The 27489-nt window shown below is 34.4% G+C and overlaps 1 protein-coding gene across 2 annotated transcripts in view; it reads left to right on the plus strand.

Annotated features, from left to right (window-relative positions):
- The window catches only part of USH2A (usherin), a 795153-nt gene that overhangs the window by 105133 nt on the left and 662531 nt on the right, over positions 1-27489 (plus strand). The window lies entirely within an intron of this gene.

Below are 27489 nucleotides of genomic sequence, written 5' to 3' on the forward strand. Positions count from 1 at the left end.
AATACTTACATATCTTAAGTTGAGGGCTTTTATTAGACAAGCAAACGAAATACAAACAGAAACAAACATCTGGAGCTATGAAGGAAATTAATGACACATTCTGTTACATAAACATTTAAAATTCTACACAGTGCAAGGGTTAGCATAAATGTAATGTAGTGACAAATGATGGCTTGATAGGAAATGTTTATATCATATTAACAGGTAAACAGTTAAGATTCCTAATACACAAGCATTTACAAAATACTAAGAAAAATATAACAGTCTGATAAAAATGAGCAAATAGATGAACAAGCAATTTACAAATGAACAAATTATACTTTTAATGAACACATAAAAGGTTACCCAACCTCAGTTTTAATCAAATTCAACAATTGTTTTTAATATTTCAAATTAGTAGGAAATATAAAGATTGGTAACACTTAGTACTTGTGAGAATATGACCTTTAACACATCACTGATATGATTGCCAATTGATGCAATAGTTTCGGGGACAATTTGTCCACCTCTGCTAAAATTAAATTTTCAAATATAGTGAACTACATTATATAATTGCTGTCATTCTAAAAAGCAGTTTTTCAATGACAAGTGTATGGAATGGTGTATTAGTCTGTTTGCATTGCTATACAGGAAGACCTGAGACTGGGTAAATAGTAAAGAAAAGATATTATTTGGCTCGTGGTACTCCTGGCTATACAAGCATGGTGCCAACATCTGCTTGGTTTCTGGTGAGGCCTCAGAAAGCTTGCAATCATGGCAGAAGGCAAAGCCAGAAGCCAGGCTCTTTTAAACAGCCTTGTCTAAACAGTCATGAATTAACAGAGTGAGATCTCACTGCTGAAGGGAGGGCACTTCATGAAGGATTCACCTCCATGACCCAAACACCTCCCACCAGGCTCACCTCCAACACTGGGGATCACATTTCAACATGAAATTTGGAGGGGACAAACATGCAAACTATATCAAATGCTTATATTTCTATCATTTTTGTTACATAAATATAGGCTTAAATGTTAGTGCATTTTAGCTTTTCAGATGGTAGCACTGTCTCATACACTCATGTATGACTTGTAAACATCTCTGCCTCTTGGACCTTGCCCTACACTTGTGTTTTAGTTAAGTTACTTCACTTCTCTGTGCAGTTATTTTAGGATATTATAAAGCATCTTGCTTTTTAAAAAACCATCTGTAAAGGTTTTGGCAAACTCCATTTCTGTCTTCTGATTCTTACTCTGATCTAATTTGCTTTTGACTGTAACATTAGTGAGAATAGTTCAATGGCAAGAATATTATCTATAATGCAGACTTTCTCTGGCACATTTAAAATGTGGTCCCACTCCTCAGTTTCAACTCAGAGTCTTTGATTTAGTTACGGCCTACTTTCTTTCTTTCTATGTGCTCAGATCAAAATTTCCATGTTCTAATTTAGATATCCTTTTGAATTAATTTTCTAGATCACGGCTTTATATACATGTAGTCCTCATCATTAGTCAATACTTATGTTAAAAGAAGAAATATTTTATGGTTTTCTTTTGGATTTCCAATGTCTAGAGTCTTTGCATTTGATTTGATTAGTATATTATGAGAAAAAATCTTTTAGAAGAACTAATTTTAATATGCTTGATTGTATGGCTTATCATATTGTCACAGAAATGAAATTAATTGGATTAACTTGATTGATTCACTCTTTACTGGGCCATAATTGTGTGTTTAAATTTTTGCAAATTTTATTTGTTCTATTTTAAAGTTAAAGTAACATTTATTTTATTTTTCTACTGTCTCCTTTTGGTCCCTTAAGATGGACACTTACTTCCTTATAATCAGTGATTTGTTTCATTAGCCTTGTCCTCTCCTCCACAAAGCCACTAATACCCCAATTAAAAAAACACTTTGGGATGAATTAAGTAGGGCACCTTGAACTGAATATATCTAGTATTTGCAAGCTACAGTTTGGCTAATACCTTCATATGATATGTTCTCTTCTGAACTTCTCTTGCTTTCTGTTGACTAGTCAGTTGGTGTTAGTCTCTCTCATTTGCTTTTGATGTCCTGTCTTGTTTTTTCTTTCTCTCTCTTTAATTGCTCACAGTTAAGTGTTTGATATTTTCTGATTCTTGGATGATTTCATGCTTCCTCTTAAAAATAGAGCCATTAAATGAATGAAGGCTCATGATTGGTTTCAGAAGTCAAGTTGGGATTTTCAGACTTGGTCTCAGGTGGTGACTGTTGGATTATGAACTAGTGAAATAATTAACTATAATTTGGATTGAGAATACATTTTAATGCTTCTTATTTAGACATTAAGTACTTTTTGAAAACAAAAATGAAAAAGTAGACTTTTTGTTATTTTCCTCCTTGACATATTTTGATAATTTATGAATTTAGCCATAAATTTTAAAAAGCAACAAATATAATTTACTTAGCAAAGTTTGGCAAATGCAGCTGCAGGGAAAAAGTCAATAGACTGTTAAGTTGAATGATTTCTCAGTCCTGTGATATTTTCAACATGTATTGAAAATGAAAAATGATTTTATAGAAGCATTAATAGGCATGACATTCTCTTTTGTTATCATTCAAAGTATTTTAATACATACAGGGACTTACGTGTCTGAGAAAAGTTGTCTTACAGTAATTTGAAAATATACCTATTCTAATGCTTTTCATGTTGTTCTACTTTTTAAAAATAATACGTTTTAATATAAGCCATTCATTTCCTATTGGAATCCATGTTCTTTTTAAAGACCTGGACATAATCCACAAAGAATGTCTTCAATTCCACAGTATTATGCTATCCATTAATAATATTACTCAATAAACAGGGCTTTTGTGAATTATATTACAGACATTTGGCAAACAGATGAAAATGTAAGCACTGAAAATATGCCAGTTCTTGGCAACCGTCTTTCCTATGAGAAAGTATTTTTAGTAGAAGCGAAAATGAATGAAGTTGAGAAAAAGTGGAATGGTGAATTCAGGGGCAGGTTCGCATACTTACCCATCCTAAGGAATTTTCCATACAAAATATTCTTCATTTGTTTATAAGGCTTCAGTGTCACAAACTGATGGCTCACAGGTAGAAACAGTGTTTAAACAGTTTTAATTTTCTGCAAGAGTTTTCACTTTAAAATATTTATTTATTCTTCAACTTTTTTTTTTGAGAGGGAGTCTCACTCTGTCACTGAGGCTGGAGTGCAGTGGCATAATATTGGCTCACTGCAACCTTGGCCTCTCAGCTTCAAGTGATTATCCTGTCTCAGCCTCCCAAGTAGCTGGGACTACAGATGCACACCAGCACACGTGGCTTTTTTTTTTTTTTTTTTTTTTTTTGTAGAGATGGCTTTCACCTTGTTGGCCAGGCAGGTCTTGAACTCCTGACCTCAAGTGCTCCACCTGCCTTGGCCTCCCAAAGTGCTGGGATTACAGGCATGAGCCACCACTCCTGGCCCTCAACTTTTATTTTAAGTTCAGGGGAACATGTGTAGGATGTGCAGGTTTGTTACTTAGGTAAAGGTGTGCTATGGTGGCTTCTTGCATAGATCATCCCCTCACCTAGGTATTAAGTCCAGCAACCATTAGCTATTCATCCTGATGCTCTTCCCTCAGCCCCCGACCATCCCTAAGAGGCCCCAATGTGTGTTGTTCCCCACCATGTGTCCATGTGTTCTCATCATTCAGATCCCACTTATAAGTGAGAATATACGTAGTGTTTGGTTTTCTGTTCCGGCATTGTTTTGCTGAGGATAGTGACTTCCAACTCTGTTCATGTCCCTGCAAGTGATTTATATTCCTGGTAATATACAGTAATGGAATTGCTGGGTCAAATGGTATTTCTGCCTCCAGGTCTGAGGAATTTCCACACTGTCTTCCACAATGGTTGAACTAATTTATACTCTCACCAACAGTGTAAAGGTGTTCCTTTTTCTCCGCAACCTTGGAGCTTCTGCACAGAAAAAGAAACTATCATCAGAGTGAACAGACAACCTATAGAAGGGGAGAAAATTTTTGCAATCTATCCATCTGACAAAGGCATAATATCCAGAGTCTAGAAGGAACTTAAACAAATTTACAAGAAAAAAAACCAAACAACCCCATTAAAAATTGGGAAGGAGCCCTGAGTCAGCGAGTTGTTGCCAGGGGAGGACATGAATATCTTCTTTTGAGAACTGTCTGTTCATGTTCTTTGCCCAATTTTTAATGGGGTTGTTTGTTTGAGAACAGTTCTCAAAAGAAGACATACGTGTGACCAACAAACATATGGAAAAAAGCTCAACATCACTGATCATTAGAGAAATGCATATGAAAACTACAATGAGATACCATCTCATGTCAATCAGAATGGTGATTATTAAAAGTCAAAAAATGACGCTTACAAATTTTTAATTCCTCACTTCTCTTAATCAGAACGTAGTCTAACACTGTATCCATTTCCTCCCCTGTCAACAGCTCACTGGCTCAGGGTGGCATTTACCCCACTTACAACAGTATCACTCTTCGGTTTGCTACAACAGTCACTACTATATCTGGGCGACCCCACTTTGGTGAACTACCTGGCCTTCAAAGACTTTGAACTTCTGAACCTTGTAAAGCAAAACTGATTGATAGATTGAGACACTGGAAGCTAGAATACATCATTAGTTATTCTTAGTATAGCAAGACCAGCTGTTCATTGCTATATTCATTGTTAACTCCTATTTCTTTTACCCATTTATAAAAATAAAAACTCACAACTCAAGAAAATCTATTAGCAAAGACACTGTTGACTCTGAGATGAAATTAAAGCCATGCTTACTTTTTTTAAAAATTACATTTTTGACATCTAAAAACATTTACCTTGGGGAGCCTCACTGATTCTCCTCTGTACTCTTTGACTAGGAACTCTGATACATTTTGGTATTGTATTGGCAATTTTAAGGGCTTGACTTTAATGTATGATACATACCATAAATAATAATGGCATATTTAACTCATTGAGAATACTTTTAGAATATTTGTCACATTTCTTCCCGAGAATGAAAAAAAGCAGTAAATGCTTAATTTACTAGACCCACTTTAGAACAGATTTAGGGTGAAACAAATCCAAAGCCTAGATGCTATTCGTTAACTTTCATACAGAGTTAAACATTTCAAAGTAGAATTTAGAAATACATGGTATTGAACTTGCATGAATCATTATATATCTCACAAGTTACAAACACGTATGTTATTTATAAATGTTTAATTTTATTTGAATAAAAAATAGCCACTGTTACTTCATTTTTAAGTCAACTTTTAATTTTGAGATAATTGTAGATTTATATACAGTTGTAAGAAACAATATAAAGACATTTTGTGTACTCTACCAATTTGACCCATGGTAACATCTGCCAAAACTAGTGTTTTTTTCTTTTTAAATCAAAAGTGTGATTTGTGTGCAATAAAATATAACTACTTAAAAATATCTATTTTGATGAGTTTTGGCATATGTGTACCCTGTATAGTCACCATCTCTGTCAAGATATGGAATGTTTCTCTCTCCCAAACATTCTCTTATGCTTCTTTGCAGTCAGTGCTGTTCCTGAACCCCCAATCCCAGGAAACTGCCAATCTTCTTTCTATCAATACAGATTAGTTTTGCCTGTTCCAAAATTTCATAGCATAGAGTTATTTGGTATGTAATATTTTGGTACATAGACTTTTAAATCCCACCTCACTCTCACTTTTAGATCATTCCCTAATTACCTGTGCTGTTAGCTTTACCACAACATAGTATCTCTGGCCCACTTAATCAGAAATCCATTATAAGTATCAAAGCATATATATTAAGCTCATAGGTACAGAATACAAGCTAGGAATTGGAAGCCTGGGTTTATCTGTCAACTAACATATTTGCAAAACTATAACATATTTATTACTTCTTTTTCTTATCTAGTACTTTCTTTACTTGATCTAAGAGTTCAAGTGTTGAATAGAATCTAGTTTTAAGAAAAGTGTTGTCAGTGGAAACTTGAATCCTTATGAGTTGTCTTTTTCCTTTAATAGCTGCATTTACCTTTTGGGGCTCTGGCCAAGAGTGACGCAATGGTCAGAGTCTCAGCCAGGCACTGGCACTTCATTGGCTACTTAGCTATTCTTTCATCATTTTGTGACATCATTACCTGCAAGGGTAGCCAAGCCTTCACAGAGCAATTTATTAGTAACCATGAACACTTCTTATTCTTTGACTCTAACTTGTGACCCTTTTAAAACATTAATCATAGACCTTATGAATTAACTACAATCAAACTATCAGTATAAATTTTTGTTAGCTTTATAAATAGCACAGCCAGCTTGAAACTTTTTATATAATAAGCCTTCCTACCACTCAATAATTTGAATGGTGCCAACATCACATTCTAGAATGCTTATTATATAAATGAATATTTCTGTTATTTTTGAAAGTATGTTCCTTTAGAGCACCAAAGTCCAAAAGTATGAATCATCATGACTAATTTGTGTCATATTTATATTATATATCAAGCTTTACCACTGCTTATATTTTCTCTGTTTTTTCACAGATTTTACCCTAAATATATTTCATTTATATTTTAATTTTTGTAATGCTAGTGAATTAATTCATTTTTATATAACTAGCATTCAGACAGTTCATATTATAAGACCGACATTTGATGTACATTCAGTAAGTCAAGGTAAAGAATTTTCTTTCCTCTCTGACATGATGATATTATTAATCTTTGAAAAACACTTGTACTAGTTCTTTCCCTGAGATAGGTATGTGCGTAAATGCTTTTAAAATATAAGTTGAAAACATGAAGAAGAGGTTATGAGCATGGAGATAAATTAAGACAGCTTTACAGAAGAAGCAAATAGAGATAGTGAAAATACAAACATAGTAAAAGATGATATTTGAAGGGATAAGAGTAAAGCATTATCTAAAGTTGAGGAATGACATGATTTTTCTGAATCCTGAGTAGGCTAAGAAAAGTAAATACATACATAGATATAATATAATAAATCCAATAGTCACCAAAGAGCAAGCAGCCAGAAAGCCAAAGACAGAGCAGCATCCTAAAAGCAGCCAGAGAGAAAAATACAAAGTGTAAGAAATTAATTTATAAGACACTACTGATATATTTCTCAACAGCCACAATGAAAACCAGAAGATAGCAGAGTAGTGCCTATGCAAAGAGAAAGCAACCAAGATATATGGAATTGTATTTGTAGTAGTACTATCAATTAGAATCAAGAAAGAAAGAATACATTTTTAGTTTACAAATATATATCAATATTATCAATAGTAGACTCTCAATAAAAGAATTTTTAGAGAATACTTTTCATAAGGAGATACAATGCTTCTAGAAAATAGGCCTGGTGTGAAGGAAGGAATTGTGAGCAAGTAAACCAGCAAATATGTGGATAAATATAGAGGGAATTTTACTGCGTTAAATAAAAATGATATTGTATGTAAGAAAAAGTATACAAAGTAGCAGGATACCATTAAAGGGTCATGAAAAATAGCATTTAAGAGGAAGGGATAAACTCCAACTTCAGCTCCCTCCAGCCATTCTGTTGTACCTTGGGGTAAGAAGAGCAGTTACTGAGAAATACTTGTAAAATTCACAGCCAATGAGCACAGGGCTCATTAAAAACTCAAAACTAATCCTGGAATCATAGAACAGCGGTCCCCAACCCCTGGACCACTGGCCAGTAGTGGTCTGTGGGCTATTAAAAACTGGAGTGCACAGCAGGACATGAGCAGCTGGTGAGCTATCATTACTGCCTGAGCTCCGCCTCCTGTCAGATCAGCAGTGACATGAAATTCTCATAGGAGCATGAACCCCATTGTGAACTGCACATGTGAGGGATTTAGGTTGTGCACTCCTTATGAGAATTCCTGATGCTTTGAGATGGAATAACTCCATCTCAAAACCATTCCCCGTGTCCTGCTTTCACACCTAGTTTGTGGAAAAAATTGTCTTCCACAAAACCGATCCCTGGTGCCAAAACTATTGGGGACAACTGCCATAGAACGCTTTCTCTGCCCTCTCATCTTACCACCACACCATGAAAGGCCTGTTCACCAGAGTTCCCTTTACCCAGTTCATCATGTCTGCATTTCAACAAAAAGTTACAAAGCACACTAAAAGACCAAAAACAAACAAACAAACAACCTCACAGTTTGAAGAGGTAGCACAAGAATGAGAATGAGACTCAGACATGGAAGGGATACGGAAATTATTGGACGAGGATCTTAAAGCAGCTCTGATGAATATACTAAAGACTCTAATGGAAAAAGTAGACAACATGCAAAAATAGATGGTAATATAAACAGAAAGATAAAAATTCTGATAAAGAAGCAAAAAGAAAAGCTAATGATCAGGAACACTTTCCTAGAAATAAAGAATGCCTTTAACTGGATCATTAATAGTTGGGGACAGCTGAGAAAAGAATCTTAGTTTGAAGATGTGTCAATAGAGACCACCAAAATAGAAAGGTAAAAAGAAAAATGACTGAACAAATAGAGCAGAATATCTAAGAACTGTGGGACAACTACCAAAAATGTAAATACATAGAAGAAGAAGAAGAGGAAGAGAAAGGAACAGAAGAAATATTTGAAAGAATAATGACTGAGAATTTTTCGTATTCCAAATGCAGAAAAATCAAAGTTACAGGAAAATATTTTAAAAGGAGCCTGGTAGAAAGGGGAACATCTAGCCTATGAAAAAGTAAAGATAAGAATCACATTCTACTTCTCCTCAGAAAGCATGCAGGCAAGAAAAGTGGTTACTTACGTGTTGACAGAAAAAAACAAACACCTAGAATTGTGTAGCTTGCAAAATTTTCCTTTAAAAGTAAAGGATAAATACTTTCTCAAACAAACAAAAGACCAGTAGACTTTTCTTGCCTTGCAAGAATGTTAAAGGAAGTTCTTCAGAGAGAGAGAAAAAAGGATACAGGTCAGAAAACTCAGATTTATGTAAAGAAAGGAAGAATATTAGAGAAAGAAAAAATAAAATAACGTTTATTTTTCTTATCTTTAATTGATCTAGTAGATACCAGTTTGTTCAAAATTATAATAAGAACAATGTATTTGATTATTATGGCATGTGTGTAAGTGAAATGAATGATAGCAACAATACAAGACACCAGAGGGAGTAACTAGGGATACTTTATTATTATTAGGTACTCATGCCACCCTTTAAGTGGTATCGTGTTATTTAAAAGGCAACTTGGAACTCTCGCATGACATTGTTTTGTCTTGATAGTTCAAGCTCTGCCTGCGGTTCTCCCATCCTCCATGCCAGGTAGGTGTCAGGGGCTGCTCTGGATGTTAACTCTTCCGCCCCATGACTTCCAGTTCCAAAATGGGGGCACAGAAACAAGCTGCCACGCCACAACCCCACCGCGCCCACCCACGCCAAAAAAAAAAAAATTAATAAATATACAGTGCTGAGATTATCACCAGAAATTGTCACAATAGTCCAGAACTGAAATAGGAAGATATAACTGTTCCCAGGGCCATAAGGAAGTGAGAAACACCAAGTGGATGATAAGAGAACCTGACTTTCACATTTGTGGCACTCCTTACCCCATTCTGCCTGACACCAGATATGCAGAAGATTTTCCTCCAACTCACTTTTTTTCTACACCAGAAAAATTGAGATTGAGGTAAACAACCAGCTTCCCCAACCATCCTGGGTTACCGGAAAGAGACCTGTCCTATCCCTGCCTCAACCCACTGGAGGTGTCATGAGTGCCTAATGGGAGACATATTCCTGAAGATGGGCAGAGACAAAGGGGGATGTAGGTCTATCATCCCCAGCCCTGGAAAGTCTGCTCTGTAACTTGGCCAATGGAGACACAAGGTCAAAGTGGCTGCTTGGCAGCACTACGATGCAGAAGGATTGTTTCACAGTTGTCCTCAGCACAAACCCTTAGGCAGCCTTCCCATACTGTCAGGATATTCCCTTTGGGACCTCTCTTATTAAGAAGGGCACAATTGGATTGTTTACTGAAGCCAAGGTGAGCCTGGGCTTAAAGCGCCCCCTATAGCCCCCTAGAGGAAGCAATTTAGTAGCAAAGACGTAGATTTATGTCCACAAGAAAAACAGCAATAGGAAACTCTGATGTCTTCAAACAGACAAAGCAGGGAACCAGGGACTGGCCCTACAAAGACAGTAATATGTGAACTCTCTGACCAAGAATTTCAAAATGCAGTTTTAAGAAAACTCAGTGATCTCCAGTACAACACAGAAAAATAATTCAGAAATTTATTAGAGAAATTTAACAAAGAGATTTAATTTTTGAAAAATCAACCAGAAACCTTGGAACTGAGAAGTAAATTTGCTGAACTGAAAAATTCAATAGTAGCTCTCACAAGCAGAATGGATTGCGCAGAGGAAAGAATCAATGAGCTTGAAGACAGAATATTTGAAAATATACAGTCAGAGGAGAAAAAAGGACACAAAGAAATGAAGATGGCCTATAAGATATGGAAAATTATTAATACCTCAAATGGCCAAATATAAGAATTAGTGGTATTCAAGAGGGAGTTGAACAAGAGGAAGGATTAGAAATCTTATTCAACAAAATAATGACAGAAAATTCCAAAATTTAAAAGTCTACTTGGATTAGTTGTAAATGTATATTACAAACTTTATAGGGCAGCCCCCCAAAAAGTGTAAAAAGGTATAGTTGCTATATTTAATACTTAGAAAGGAAAGAAAATGGAACCATGTAAAAATGTTCAATTAAAACCACAAAAGGTAAAAAGTACATAGAAAACAAGAATAGTATATAGAACAAAAAAGTATATAGAAAACAAGAGCAATGAATAAAAAGTAGTAGATATTAATCCAACTATGCCAGTAACTGAGTGTCAATGGTCTAAATACACCAATTAAAAGAGAGATTGTTAGAATGAATTTAAGAATAAAACCAACTCATTTTATAATGCCAACATTACCCTATACCAACACCAGACAAAGAAATTACAAGAAAAGAAAACCACAGACCAATATCTCTCATAAAAATAAATGCAAAAATTCTCAACGAAATATTCAAAATAAAACTGTACTGAGGAATGTGTAAAAATAATTATATACCAGAACCAAGAAGGATTTATCTCAGGTTTGCCAGACTGATTCAACATTCAAAAATCAGCTAAAGAAATTCCTCATAACAACAGGCTGAAGGTGAAAAATTACAATATTATATCAATAGATGTAGAAAAAGTATTTGACAAAATCAAACATCCGTTCATGATCAAAACTCTCAGCAAATAAGGAGTAGAGGAGAACGTACTCAAGAGAAAATATGTATAAAAACCTACAGTGAACATCATACTTATTGATACGAAACCAGAATATTTTCTGCTAAGATCAGGAACAAGGCAAGAATGTTTCCTCTCACCACTCCTTTTCAGCAATGTATTAGGAAGGAATAAAAAGAACAATCTCATTTCAAAATAAGGCAGTAAAGGAGAGGGAAAGAAAAAGGATGTATAGAAAATAGAAATTCCAAATAAATAAACAATCATAAGAAATCTAAATGTGCTGAATGTATTAGAATTATAAGACTGGCTGAAAGAGAAAACAACATCCACCTATTGTCTGAGCAGAGGCTGAATTAGGGCAAGAGAATATCTTAGTCACAAACGTTACAAAAGCACCAAAAAACAAAAAACAAAAAAACACCCTATTAAGCAAGATTTATAATTTTTTATGTAATATTTCAAAAAGTCAAATGATTTTAAAACCTATAATTAAAAATCAAAATTTTAAGTAAAGACACGTTAGTGTTGCTTGTTTAATGGCCCTGCGTTATTTTGTAATGGGAACTGTTGTTTCTAATCAGTTCATAATTCCTACCTACCAGTTTTATAAGGTTGGCATGTCCCTGTCTCATATAAGGTTTTACAATGGTCTAAAAATAGACTAGGCATGATGGGACATTATCCATAACTATTTTTTTTTAAATTGTAGAGTGTTTATTAACTTTTTCCATTTGGCTCCAAATATTGGTATGTATTTTCTAGTTCTATACACAGGATCATATTTTTCCTTTGGCCTCATGCCGCAATGCAGTTCAGCATGGTACTTGTGCTGAGGTTGTGAGAGATGTACCTAAAAAACAAGCACACTTTAAGTTTGAAAATTTAAGAAAGCTGGCATGAGCTACATAAATATTAGGCAAAATAGACTTTACTGTTTCATTAAGGAAAAAGAGGCTTATTATATAATTATAAAATGTAAAATTCTAAGCTTACGTGCATCTTAGTTTCAAAAGTATAAAGCAAAAATGTATAGAACAGAAAGAGAACTTGTCAAGTTCTACCATCAGCATAGGAGAATTTAATACATCTCTTATTTAAAATGTCTTTTTATAAAAAGAAAGAAAAGCTACATACTAGCAGTTGACATTAGCAAGACAACACATACGTAACTGACAAAGGTAACATTTAAATTAAGCGAACTATTTGAAAAACAGACAAAAGAGGTGAATGAACAAATAATTCACAGAAGAAGCCAGAAGTGGCAACTGAAATGGTCAGTATACATATAAATACATGTGCAACTTTACTGGTTATCAGTAAACTAAAAAAAGAAAAAAGAATGTGATAATATTTTATACCCATCAAGTTGGCAGAGATTGCAAAATCTGGAAATTTCAGGAACTAGCAAGTGGAGACTCATACACCACTTATGGGAAGGTGCTGCTGCACTATGGAAAACAATTTGCAAATATCTACATGGAACATTTTACAGTAGTGGATATGAAGGAATATAGCTATTACATCAACATGACCAGACTTCTCAAACAATCATGACTACAAAAAGCTTGTTTTAGAATAATACATACACCGTATACTATTTATATAAATTTTAAAATCATACAAATAGGAGGAAGAAACTGATAAAAGGATAGGAGGCAGGTCTAACTTGCAGCTCACACTCAGACAGAGCAGCATATGGAGACACACATCATGAACTTTTGCTCCAAGAACGACTGCAACACCATACGAGGAAAGCCAAGAGAATCCACATATCCTTTGAAAGAAATAGATTGCTGCTGCTGCATCCTGGAGACAGCTGAAAAACTGTGAGTACCCAAGGTGTGAAAGGGGGATTGTCCACCCCTGAACATGCGCCCTTCCTGAGGAACCTGAAGGTCTAGATCACAGGTGATGGATTTGGTCTCACCTGGAGCTGAGACAAACTTAGAGAGTTGAGCAAAATATAGGGATAAAGGAAGCCGGGGGAGGAGCCCTGTGGACTCTCTAAGCCCCAAGGAAAGCCATTTCTGACTTTGTCTTGTAGGGTCCTTGGGGAAGACTGCCAGTGGAATTGGGGAAAGACCACATGGAGAAGGAAACTTCCAGATGAACTTTGTAACAATTTCGACTGAATGCGAACTTTCCTAACAGAATCTGGGGGAGAGGGTGAACCAGGAGTGCAGACACAGCACAGAAGTTGCAGCAGGCGTACAGACACAGCACAGAAGTTGCAGCAGGCAGGGAGGTATGAAACCTGAAAGCCCTGCTTGCTTTCCCAGTAGGGAGACCTGGAGCAGGGACAAGTCCTCAGCCCTATTCACCCATTGCCTGGAAATAAACTCGGTGCTGTTGTGGAGGGTATTGTGGGAGTGAGACTGGCCTTTTGGGTTGCATAGGAGCTGGGTGAGACCTTTCACTGCCAGCTTTCCCTTGTGACCTGTATGATGTAGTAGAGGCAGTCATAATTCCCTAGAAACATAACTCCATCTCACTGAGAACCACACCCCCAACACCAGAGCCGCTTGAACAAGCCCTGCCCAAGGAGAGTCTAGGCTCAGACACACCTAACTCTGCCCCTACCTGATGGCCTTTCTCTACCTGCCCTGGTAGCCAAAGACAAAGGACATAATCTCTTGAGAGCTCTATGGCCCTGACCACTGCCTGAGAAACTTATGCAGGAGACTCTAGAGCAAGCTTGTATCCTCCCTATACTACTGCAACTGATGCTCTCTTGAAAGTGCCATCTCCTGTCTGGAGGCCAACCAACACAAAACTAGTGCAATAAACAAAAATATAACAAAGGATCCTCCAGAGTCTACTTCACTCCCCTGCTATCTCCACCAGAGCAGGTGCTGGTATCCAGGGCTGAGAGACCTGAAGACTGATCACATCACAGGGCTCTTTGCAGACACTCCCCACTACCAGTCTGGAGCCTGGTAGCTCCACTGGATGGCTAGATCCAGAGGAGAAACAACAATCACTGCAGTTCAGCTCTCAGGGAGGCACATCCGTGAGCACCCACAGCCAAGTAGCACCCTGTGGGAAGAAAGAATCTGAACAACAGCACTTGAGCCCCAGATCTTCCCTCTGACATAGTCTAATCAAATGAGAAGTAACCAGAAAAACAGTTCTAGTAATATGACAAAACAAAGTTCTTTAATACCCCCAAAAGATCACACTAGCTTGCCAGCAATGGATCTAAACCAAGAAGAAAACTCTGAATTACCAGAAAAAGAACTCAGAAGGTTGATTATTAAGCTACTCAAGGAGGCACCAAAGGTGAATACAAACTCAAAGGAATTTCAAAAATGTTGAACAGGATAGGAACAGAAAAATATCCAGAGAAATAGATAGCATAAATAAGAAGCAATCATAATTTCCAGAAATTAAGGACACACTTAGAGAAATGCAAAATACACTGGAAAGTCTCAGCAATAGAATCCAACCAGTAGAAGAAAGAACATCAGAGCTTGAAGACAAGGCTTTTGAATAAATCCAATCAAACAAAGACAAAGAAAATTTTTTTAAAATGAACAAGGCCTCCCAGAAGTTTGGTATTATGTTAAACAACCGAATCTAAGAATAGTTGGTGTTCCCAAGGAAGAAGAGAAATCTAAATGTTTAGAAATCTATTTGAGGGAATAATCAAGGAAAACGTCCCCACCCTTGCTAGAGATCTAGACATCCAAATACAAGAAGCTGAAAGAACACCTGGGAAATTCATCACAAAAAGGTCATTGCCTAGGCACATAGTCATCAGGTTATCTAAAGTCAAGATGAAGGAAGGAATCTTAAGAGCTGTGAAGCAAAATCATCAGGTAACCTATGAAGGAAAGCCTGTCAGATTAACAGCAGATTTCTCAGCAGAAACCCTGCAAGCTAGAAGGGATTGGTGTCCTATCCTTATCCTCCTTAAACAAAACAGTTATTGGCCAAGAATTTTGTATCCAGTGAAATTAAGTTTCATAAATGAAGGAAAAATAGTCTTTTCCATACAAAGAAATGCTGAGAGAACTTATCACCACCAAGCTAGCACTACAAGAACTGCTAAAAGCAGCTCTAAATTTTGGAACAAATCCTTGAAATACACCAGAATACAACCTCCTTAAAGCACAAATCTCATAGGACCTATTACAAAAACACACAATTTAAATAAAAGCATTCAGGCAACAAATACCATGATGAATAGAATGGTATCTCATATCCTAATACTAGCATTGAATGTAAATGGCCTAAATGCGCTGCTTAAAAGATACAGAATGGCAGAAAGGATAAGAACTCACCACCTGAGTATCTGCTGTCCTCAAGAGACTCACCTAACACATAAGGACTCACATAAACTTAAGGTAAAGAGGTGGAAAAAGATATTACACGAAAATGGACACCAAAAGCAAACAAGAGTAGCTATTCTTATATCAGACAAAACAAACTTTATAGCAACAGCACTTAAAAAAGAAAAAGAGGGACATTATATAATGGTAAAAGGACTAGTCCAACAGGGAAACATCACAATTCTAAATATATATGCACCTAACTCCAGAGCTCCCAGATTTATAAAACAATTACTAATAGACCTAAGAAATGAGATAGACAGCAACACAATAATGGTAGGGGACTTCAGTACTCCACTGACAGCACTAGACATATCATCAAGACTGAAAGTCAACAAAGAAACAGTGGACTTAAACTATACCTTAGAACAAATGGACGTAACAGATATTTACAGAACATTCTACCCAACAACCGCAGAATATACATTCTATTCATCAGCATGTGAAACATCCTCCAAGATACACGATGTGATAGGCCACAAAACAAGTCTTAATACATTTAAGAAAATTGAAATTATATCAAGTACTCTCTCAGACCACTGTGAAATAAAATTGGAAATCAGCTCAAAAAGGAAACCTCAAAACCACGCAAATACATGGAAATTAAATAACCTCCTTCTCAATGATTCTTGGGTCAACAATGAAATCCAGATGGAAATTTAAAAAATCCTTTTACTGAATTGTTTGATATAGTGACACAACCTGTCAAAACCTCCATGATAGAGCAAAGGTAGTGCTAAAAGGAAAGTTCATAGCATTAAATGCCTACATCAAAAAGTCTGAAAGAGCACAAATAGACAATCTAAGGTCACACCTTAAGGAACTAGAGAAACAAAAACAAACCAAACCCACTGTGATTGACATAATAAGGAAGTAAAAAAATATATGCTGAGATTGCTAAGATCTATAATAATAATGAATCTTCTATCTGTGAAATAGTGAAAAAAAAAAGAAATTAGTGCTAGATTTGCTGTCACACCACAAACTGCAAAAGTTATGGCCACAGTGCTAGATAAGTGCTTAGTTAAAAAAAAAAAAAAAAAAGAAAAAAGAAAAAGCATTAAATTTGTGACTGGAAGACATGAACAGAAAATATGTACTACATAGAACCAAATTATGTACTACATAGTACATATAGTACCAAACCCAGTTGCTGTCACTTGGAACATAGAGATCTGGCATCTACTGGAGGTCTTAAAATGTATTCCTTATGGAAAACAGGACTACTTACTGAATTACTAAATTCAGATATTATTAGTGGAGTGGAATATATATGGCAGTGTCTTGTTTCTAAGTTGAGTGGTACATAAAATAGTACAATTCTTTGTTTTAAAATTATTCATAAATTTATTTTTAATATTTCAATATAATTTCCCTCAAATACAATAATATGATTGATTAATCTATCAGAAATATATCATCTATGTAAATACTCATGCTACTACTAAAGACAGAGTGGAAGTGACTCTATTCACAATGGAATAACCATTACTAAATTAATGATTACTGTGTACATTTATAGTTTTACTGTGAAGATTGATCATTTGCTAGTTTTAGTCACTCAACAAATATTTATAAATCCCTTCTATGTGTAGAGCATTATGCTAGAGTACAGTCATTATGTCTTGATTACAGATGCAAGTATTTGAAAATATTGAAGGACCTTCATTTGTGAAATTCAAAAAAGATTCCCTGGTAGACACTAATTACTATAATAAATAGAGATGATTTCAGTGCAAGCAAATGATTCAGGCTAACAATTAGTAATTAACAAATAATATGAATAGCATAGACATTTTAAATCTTAAAGAAAAATTCAAATGCTGCAATACTTAAGAAAAGGTTTTTTTAAATTTACTAGTGTAGTAATCAAGTCTAATACTAGAAAAAATTTCCAATATAAAATACCCTTTATATTTAAATAATCAAATACCTTTTATATCACTTGACTAAGTTTAGAGGAATCTTAAATATTAAAAAACAACAATAATGCCTTATGCTTCTTAGTATGTGAATTCATATTTGTGTGATGTATATTATTTTGGAGAGTTGCCTATAAACAATATATTAATATAATGAATCCAGCTTTTCTTCACTGAATTCCTTTGTAAAATAATGCAGGTTATCTTGAATAAATATAGTCTCTATTCAAGGCCATATCTCCTGGAATATCAATAGGGTTAAATTATTATGGTTGCAATAAAATAGAATTGCTTTATCTCGTCCATTATCTACAATCTTGAACAAACTTTAAAATCTTCCTTCTGTTCTCTTAAGGGAACGTGGTATGTCCACATGTGTCTTTTTCATTTAGTGCACTGAACAATCCATAAATAAGAGGAAGAAGTAATAAAGAAGGACAGGCATTTCAAAGGAGAAATCACATACCTAACAACATATAGTATTGAAAATTAACAAATAAGAATGCAAGGCCTCTCATGCAAACGGTTCCATCTCATTCAACCACTAGACATAATTAGGTCTGTATTCGCAAGGCCTATAGTAAGGAAATTCTGCTTACAAATAAATAGGCTATCAGTTATATTTATATATAGACAACATGTAGACTGAAGGATTATCCGAACAATCCTGCCTACAGTTTCTGCTTTTCCAAATACAGGTTTTATGTCACATTATTACGATTTATTTTATTGGATAATTTTCCAATCTTCCATTTCACTTTGCCCGTAGAATTAGACTAGGCATTACTTGAATTAGAATGTTTCTAAAAATAGCCAGTTATGTTAATAATTGAAATATTGAAGTACTATGTATGATGTGTTTGTGATCATTGTATTGTCACCTATATTTGATCAGTATTGTCCAACAGTATTAGTAGTTATTTATTTTATGCTATTAATTTTAGTATCTAAAGAGTGAGTAAGTACATTGTATCTGTGAACACTTCAATTATGTAAGAATTTCTAGCCAAGGGAAAGATAGTTACTGAGAAAGGAATATGTCATTGAAGGATAAACACATGGTATTTCTGTCTTCTCAGTGATAAAGGATAGTATTTGTTTTGGCTTTTCTAATTGAAATTACATAATCCATAGACAGAAATTCACAGGTAAAGTATTATTGCATTTGCCTTTAAGCCTTTAATGTTACTATTCAATTAAATGCTAGTCACATTAAAGTACAGTCCTATAATGTGTCATAAATGCGAAGAGTCTGTTAGGACATTCACTCACACGTTCATCAAATATATATTGATCGCCTCCCATGTGCAAAGCACTGAGCTATTTTCTGTCTAGATTCTCTATGTAGTTGGGCACTTTATCTGTGTCCCCCTCTGAAATCTATCACTGATAATACATTAACAAGTTTGTCTAACATTACCTTTGCCATGGGAACATTAGAGCTACCTAGGGACACTTCTATTGGCAAAAAGATACCTGAGCACACTGAAGTTTTTATGTTTATAAAGATGATTTCTCTACCTAGTAGACAAATCACAGTGAAACTAGATCCTTTGAATTACAATTGAATCGCTCCAGCCAAAGGAAAGGGGAAGCCTTGAATAGAGCTGGAGGACAATTACTATTATTAGAGATTTAGTCTCTTAACATTTCCAACATAGGGGGCTGGTTTCTACTGATGAGAAAGGGAAAATGTAGAGATTTTTAGAGGGTCTCCAATTCATTCAGGCCCTCTGGGAATAGTTTTAAAAATTACTTCCTTTATTCAGTGAGCAGTACTGTAATAGTACTAAAAAGTGATCATTTTATGATCTCTCACTTTGAGGCAGATTGTCTTTCTCTCCTTCTCACATAGGCAGTGCTGCATCCATATCTCTAAATTTTATAGCCAGGAGTGGAATAACTACATCTCTTGGTTTCTAGGGCTTTGCTATCCAGTTTAGACTCAGCAGAAAGAAAAGATGGACTGAACCAGAGTGACTCCAGTCAACCCCTCTCTCCCTGGAATGCTATTTTCTGTCCCTGAAGTCAGTCTAAACATGGAGATTAGAAGTGAGGTCTCTGAAGGAGAACATCCAGATACATAAATTGAGTACCTGCTATGTTCTAGGGCTCCTTCTAGGCGCTTCTTCAACACATTGAAGACAAGTTGTTTTCGATGACTCGTTGTGATCATTATGAACTTAAGCTTCCAAAGATCATTGACACTGGGAGCTCTCAGGACCTTGAGAGGAAATTTTCTCCCTATGCCCCAACCTTTAGCAAAGACTATGTATCTTTGTCTAAGAGGACATTTTTCTTCCTTTTTTTTCAAAGATATATAATAGGCATTTAAGATTGTTGGATAAGTTACTGAATAAATAAATTGCTCTTGTAGTTAAATTACTTTAACTTGTACTTCACACAAGTTTCTACTATCTCTGTAAATTTGAAGGTGTTAAGAAATAAATAAAATTGAGTGTGTAGCTTGTCACGGTGGCTCATGCCTGCAATCCCAGAATTTTGGTAGGCCGAGGTGGGCGGATCGCTTGAGGTCAGGAGTTTGAGACGACCCTGGGCAACAAGGTCTCTCTACTAAAAAATACAAAAATTAGCTGGACATGGTGGTGTGCACCTGTAGTCCCAGCTACTCGGGAGGCTGAGGCATGAGAATCTCTCGTATGCGGGTGGTGGAGGTTTCAGTGAGCCCATATAGTGCCTGGGCTCCAGCCTGGGCAACAGAGCAGGACTCTGTTCTTTGTCTCCAAAAAAAAAAAAAAAAAAAAAAAACCCAAAAAGAAAACTGAGTCTGTTGGGAGTGGAGTTGATAAATATGCTTTGGAGACTATGGGTTATCTTTGAAAGATTGTCTTTGCTGCTGCTCTGTAATAGTAACAAAGGAACACTATACTTCAGTTTAATGATCCAGAAGAAAGAACTGTCATTGTGTATTATTAGAAGATAATGTAATAAAATAAATTTCATCAGTGTCTTCTAGATTCAATGATTATTCACTGATTTTCGTACCTGAACATGTCAAAGTATTTGGCTGCAACTTAGCGGAGTTGATTAGTAGCCTTTAAAAAGCTATCAAAATGAAAGCAGTTAAATGAATCAGTGATAAAGGTCCTTGACCCTGATATAGCCATTGTCTAATCTCATAATTTGAGCACTCAGGGACATATCGGGGGAATCCAGTTGTTACAGAAGAAACTGAAACATAATTGAAAGTGACAAATGATCAACTGGAGATTGGGAAAACATGAAATAGAAAACCATTTGCTTCGGGAGCTGCATAAAATATAAGATACAGTGTTCTTGATTTTAAATCAAACTTTAAAATCACTGGTAGAAAAGGTAGATTAAAATTATGAGAATTCAAAAATTTACTTATAATGCACTTACCAATTATTATTTCTTCCATTTTGTCATGGTTATCCTTGTATTATCTGAAAGGAGTTGTTAAGAAACAATTATGGGACCAAGAATTTCACACTTTATGAAACTTTATAATCAAAGAGTAGACTACAAAGTATTCCTTCTATCTGTCTTTGTAAACCACACAAAATGATAATAGAACAGTATCATCTTTAGGATCAAAGACTCAAACAGGCATTGGTGTGTCATTTAGTTGTGTATGTTTTAAATCAAATTTTAAAACAAATTTAGGCATCATCTCTCAAAATCTTTGCTTCTGTATATTAATCCCATTGTTTTGAAAAAATGTATATCTTTTACAAATCATACTCTGTTTACTGGTGGCTCAAAAACTTTTTAGCCTACATACTACTTGAGAATCATTTGTTATACAGTTTTTTGCTCATCTGTGTGTAATTTAAAACTGAAACACGTTAATTTTCTTAGCTTTCCTTAGTGAAATGTTACATGCAAATGATGTGTAATTGTCTTGTAACCATTCATGCAGTTACATTTCATTTTCCCTTAATTTTTAATACATTAGTAATAAATGTACATTGTGGAAAAAATAAAGTTATAAACTTTATCTGTAAACCTTCCACCCGTTGATAACCCCAGCTAATACTCTTAGCTTATATACTTTCAGTCATTATATTATTGTTATTATAAGTAAACCTGTCTCATCTGTCTCTATGTTCTTAAAATTGTATATTTATATCTATAGCTAAATCTACCTTTATCTAGAATAGAGGATTATACTCTATATATTATTTTTAACTTGATTTTAAATTCAAACTCTATTATGAATATCTTTCTCTATTTATATTGATAAATGTTAGCCTTTTTTTTTTTTTTTAAGAATTAGGACATCTTAAACTACTCTCTTGCTTTTGGGCATTTAATTTTTCCTTTTCTTCAGTATTATCAACACCCCATTATTAAAACAGAAAATCTTTATAAAGCGGCTTTAAAAACGTGTTCTCCTAAATTCTCAGTGGAATTTCTGGGTCCCATGGAATGTATACATATGTTGCTCCTCCTAAAAGGAATGGATAAACTCCTCTCCTATAAGCAGTGTTCTGAACTGGCCCTTTCTATAAATTCTTGTCATCCTGGTATCATCATAATCTAAAAAATATTAATTTGAGAATCAAAAAATAACAGCTATGCTTGTTTTCTCAAGGAAAACCGAACAGGTTACCCATATATCTGCAGGGTTTTTATTCTCCACAAAAGAAAGGCCAGCCATTTTCAATAACAAGTAGCTTAGTAGGACCAGAACCATTCCAATGGGTCAGTGGTAAAATTTGTCTTTGGCTTCAAACACTAAGGCAGCCATGATGGTGTCTTTGGAACATTGACACAACATTTAGTCCAGTCTTATTTACAATTACGCTTTTTGATAATGGCTTTTGGGCTGACGTTAAATATAAAATCTGAAGTCGTATTTCTTAAAGATTATAATCAAAAAGCAAACATGTCCTCCTAGAAATAGCAAAGGAATACTTTTGCTGGATTTGCTTCACTAACTCATGTAGGCAATATCCCAAACTCAAACAGCCAGCAATTGTTTTGTAAAAGACAAACTGCATCTGAAATCAGTATGACAGGACCACAGTTTCCATCTCATCACTTTTACCAACTTATATTTAAGAAAGCACAACTTGAATGATAAAAACCACCATAGAGTAAACAAATTATTCAATGAGAACACTTTGAAGTCAAGAGAAAAATAGGCTCAGGGCATTCTGTTACAACAAAATTTTGCCTTTGGCAAAAGTTTTACAATGGAATAGGGTTTTTAAAATATTGGGAATCAGGTTAGTTGCATGGCTAATTGAACTGGGGAAGACAGCTTAATGAGCTTATTTCTCTCCTTCAAATCCAAGAAGTCAGAAGGCAAATTTTCATCTATTCTTTCATTTATCCAATTAGAACGTATCTTCCCCATACACAGGGCTACTAGAAGAAGTAGTAGTTATGTCTGATGGCTTCTAGGAAGTATTGTCGATAGATAGGACCTCTTCTGTAGTTGTAGATACAGATGATCAAATTAACCAGAAATAAATTTTGGTCATAAATTTCTTCTTGTTCCACTCTGTAGGCTACCTCCTCCAAAGCAGATCATAGACCAGTACATTTATAATCACAGAATCACCTTTTAATGATTATAGACTATATATAGCATAGTGATAGTCACATACTGCTGGTGCTAGTCAAACTTGAGATCAACAATTCTGTTGGGTTTTTACCCTTCTCTTCCTTCTTTTTCCTACTCTTCCATCTTCTGACTTTCAGGTTTGAGCGTGTAATAACTTCCAGGCTTTGTTTTGGGCATTATTTATATATTACCACTTATCCAAAGATTATTTTGAGTCAGATATAAGTAAGACATTCCATTAAGTTATCTTCGTTTTGGGCATGATGAAACTGATATTCATAGAAGTAAGAGGATTCTAGGACTAACTGTCCATTGTCGTTGTTCATGTTACTTAACCTCTTTAATCCTCTGTTGTGAATCCAATAGCAATCAAAGTAGTAGGCAAGTTTGCTGAGGGCCAACTGTGTGACAAGCACTTTGATAATTGATTGGTCTTTACAGCAACCTTATGAGAGGAGTATTATTACTGTCATGTTATGAGTGAGAAAAATAAGAATTAAAGAGGTACAGGCAATTACACAAGAACACAGGCAAATCAAGAAACAGAAATTAGATGTGAGATATTGTATCACCCAGGCCTAAAGGATTCAATGAAACAACTCATTTTAAATGCCTAATATAGTAACCAGAGTATACACTCATCAAATGAGAGTATACTCATCACATGAGAGTATGCATTTGATGTTACTTTTCACAGTGGCCTTTTTGTGGTTAGTAAACAGCAGCACCAATAATAGAACTAAGCTGTCTGACTCCCAGCCTGTACCTAAATCTCTAACTTTTGATTTTATGAAATAAATTTGATTTGCATATGGGTATTGCTGATGAGGGAAATGTAAAGAGGTCAATTTCCCCACTTTAAATTTATTGGCTAGAGACCCAAAGCTGACAATGTTTTAATGGTTGCCACATATTCTTCTTTTATAAAGTGAGTTTCATTTTATATTTGTAAGCGACTTTTATTGCAAATCATCACATAACAGTCAATTCTGAAGACTTTACATAAATGTCACCTTGTTTGTGAATTGTCCCCATCCTGTCTCCTCTCTAAATTCCCTCAAGAACAACTTTCTTTGGACAGTAATATCATTATTAATTGTGAATTGTCAGTTAACAGCTTAGCAATTGTCTGTCATGCTCCTAATGTGTGGATGACACAGAGAATATAAAGTCAATAACTTGTGTTTCCTGAAAGATACATATACAAAAGACAATCATTTCAGTAGACTGACAGGAGCAAGATTGAGGTATTAATAGAGTACTTGGAGAGATGAGAGGAAGGACAACTACCTTAGCCTAAAGGGTTGCAAATGGCTGTGGGGAAAAAGAATCTTTATCACTCCAAAAATAATATTACAGTGAAATTTTTAATTGACCATTGAGTTTAACTTGACCATTGTAAAATGGCCAAAAGGGTGAATTATTTTTTGCAAATTATTAAAATGTAGCACTACCCGATGTAAACATTGTGACCTAATGTTTACATTCTTACTATTTTTCTCCTTTTTGTCTTTTTCTCTCTCCCCAGCTAAGTAGAAAAAACTCATTTTATTTTCATGTTAAAATTTTGGAATGCCATTAAACAGTAACACACTAGACAACTAAATTCTTATTTTTTATCTTCTCCCTTTAAGATTGTTAAATGAAGAAATTGAACTAGCAGGGAAAAGTAAATACTGGCAAAAAAAAAAAATGCTTTTGACAAGTGTATGTTCCAATAATGATTATGAAATATGTCAAACTGTTCTAAAATACTAAATATTTATTACTATTTATTCTATATTAAAATAGAGCAATAGAATAACCTTTGTTGTCCCAATGTGAAAATAGTTTTTAACAATGTTAATATAAAACAAAGAACAAAGGACCATTATTATGGATAAACAGAGAGACATTACTTTACATGGTTTGACTCTCCTGATTCATAATTTAACATGTAACTCTGGCATACGCTGGGCACTTAGGGAAGTCACATTAAGTATTTCACAGCAAATGGAGAGTGAGAAAAATGATTTTCAGAAATCTTGGTATTTACTTCTTATAAATCTTATCTTGAATTGATTGTACTTTACATGAAATATAATTTGATAAAATGTAATAGTTTTAGTGTGTGTGCAAAATGAGAATTTTTTGATCGTTCAGATATTAAAATTAGCATTATAAATACAAATACATATAATTACCTATTAAAATTCTAAGATGTGTTTATTTTAATAAAAGTCTTTATAAAAACCTAGTTAAATCTTATTTATGATTATAAATGTAAAAGTCCTAATTTTTTTTTACTTGGCATTATTTACTATTAATGATGTTGGGTTTATTAAAAAATGCAACCACAGACTCCAGTTAACCTACTAACCTATTATATAATTTATCAATGCGATAGGTCAAACAATTAAGTCAGAACATTTAATAAAACTGACAATATATTTTTTATTTCTTTTACATAAAATCCATATTGGTTGTTTTGAAGTAGCAATTTCTTCTTTAAAATGATAAAAATTGTCTATGTAAAATCAATAGTCAATACTATAAAAGCTATAACATTATAGATATTTTCATTAAAATGAGTAAAAAGATAATTATGCCTATCACACTACTATACTATATAAATTAACTATTATGCTGAAAATTCTGGCCAATAAAGTAGGGGAAGGAAGTAAATATAAATGTATATTTAAAATTATAAACTAAATCTTCACTATTTTACAGGCAAAGGAAAATTCTAATATCTGATAAAATCTTTAAAGTCAATTAGAAAAGAGTATACTAAAGAAAAACGAACAATTTTCTCAAAAAGGACTATATCTAACCAAGAACTAGGTGAAGATTGCTTGGCATTACTAGTATCCAAAGACATACATACTAAAACAGTAATTGACATATTATCTAAAATCAAAATAGTGAAAATATAACAATTATGGGCAGAACACAAGAAAATGGACATTCTCATATATTGCTGGTGTGAGTATGAGTTTAATTTTTCTAGAAGGAATTTGACCATATTTAACAAAATGTTTAAAATGTCTATACTCTTTGATAATGTAATTTCATCTCATAATTTTCTTAAGGTAATACTTAGATATATATCCACTCCCCATTCCCAAAAGAAAATGGAAAAAAAACTAAATGTGTAATGATTGCAGAATGGTTGAATGTTATCTTAGAAATATAAGAAATAATGCAGCAAAATACATGATGTTTAATAATACAAAACTATGTAGTAATACAAAATATATGATGTTTAATAACACAATACCCACATATATTCATAATTTCATAAAGAAAAAATATATGCATATACAAATTTAAAAGAAATTGACTCGTGTTGACATTTTGACTTACCATTTGCTAGTCAAATTACAGTGCTTTTAATTTTCTACTTCCTGCCTTTATTTTATTTTTTTATGTCTATAGCTATACTAAACTCAGTTCAGTGGAACTATTATTTAAATGTATGGAAAAAATTGTGCTTTGTCCATAAATTGTATTTATATTAGAAAGTTGAAATAATTAATTATAAAACATATATCCAGGTTTTTTTATTTGTTTCAGTACGTGACAGATCTATTATGTAATTTGAGTAAATTTTTTCTTACAGTTATACAGGCAATTCTCTCCTTACACAATTCTGATATGCATGAATATCAGTTACCATAGTTTAGTTAAATGCTACCAGTCCTCCAACAATGTAGCTCAAGTGTCAGGTAACATTGAATATTACTGTGAGTAATTACATAAACAAACATTGCTGCTGGCTCTGCAATCCACAAATTACTACATAAAATAAGAGATGCACATTGTGGTCAGTGACCAATCATGTTTATTTTTTTCAAAATCTGTTGGTGATTGTGCACTACACATCTATTATTCAATTTATTCATAGACAGAGAAGCGTGTGGTTTTGTTGCCTCCTTGTGAGTGATAAACCCGAGTGAGACTTTACAAACACAGATATTCAAAAAAGAAGAGGAATTGGACAGCAAAGAGGAAAGCACTGCAAACAAAGAAAATACTTGAAGTAAAACTCAAATTGGACCTAAGTGGAGTCATAGAAGAAATACTACTGAGGATTGAGGGGTTCTGAACATGTAACCAGAGCTTCTTAGTAAAGGTGAACTTAACCTAAGTGAGGAAAGTGCTTGCCACGAATAGGGTGAAGATGTCCTGGAGGAAGTGACATCCCAAACACTTCACATTAGAGGAATTCTCACAGGTACTTCACAACACTAAAAGTATAAAAGTTAAAATGTTGGAAGCTGATTCAAACTTAGAAAGGAGCGTGGCAATTCACCAAGGCATAGAAAAGATGTGGCCGGGTGCGGTGGCTCACGCCTGTAATCCCAACACTTTGGGAGGCCGAGGCGGGTGGATCACAAGGTCAGGAGATCGAGACCATCTTGGCTAACACGGTGAAACCCCGTCTCT

The sequence above is a fragment of the Theropithecus gelada genome, chromosome 1 (assembly GCF_003255815.1).
Source record: "Theropithecus gelada isolate Dixy chromosome 1, Tgel_1.0, whole genome shotgun sequence".
Taxonomy (NCBI): Eukaryota; Metazoa; Chordata; class Mammalia; order Primates; family Cercopithecidae; genus Theropithecus; species Theropithecus gelada.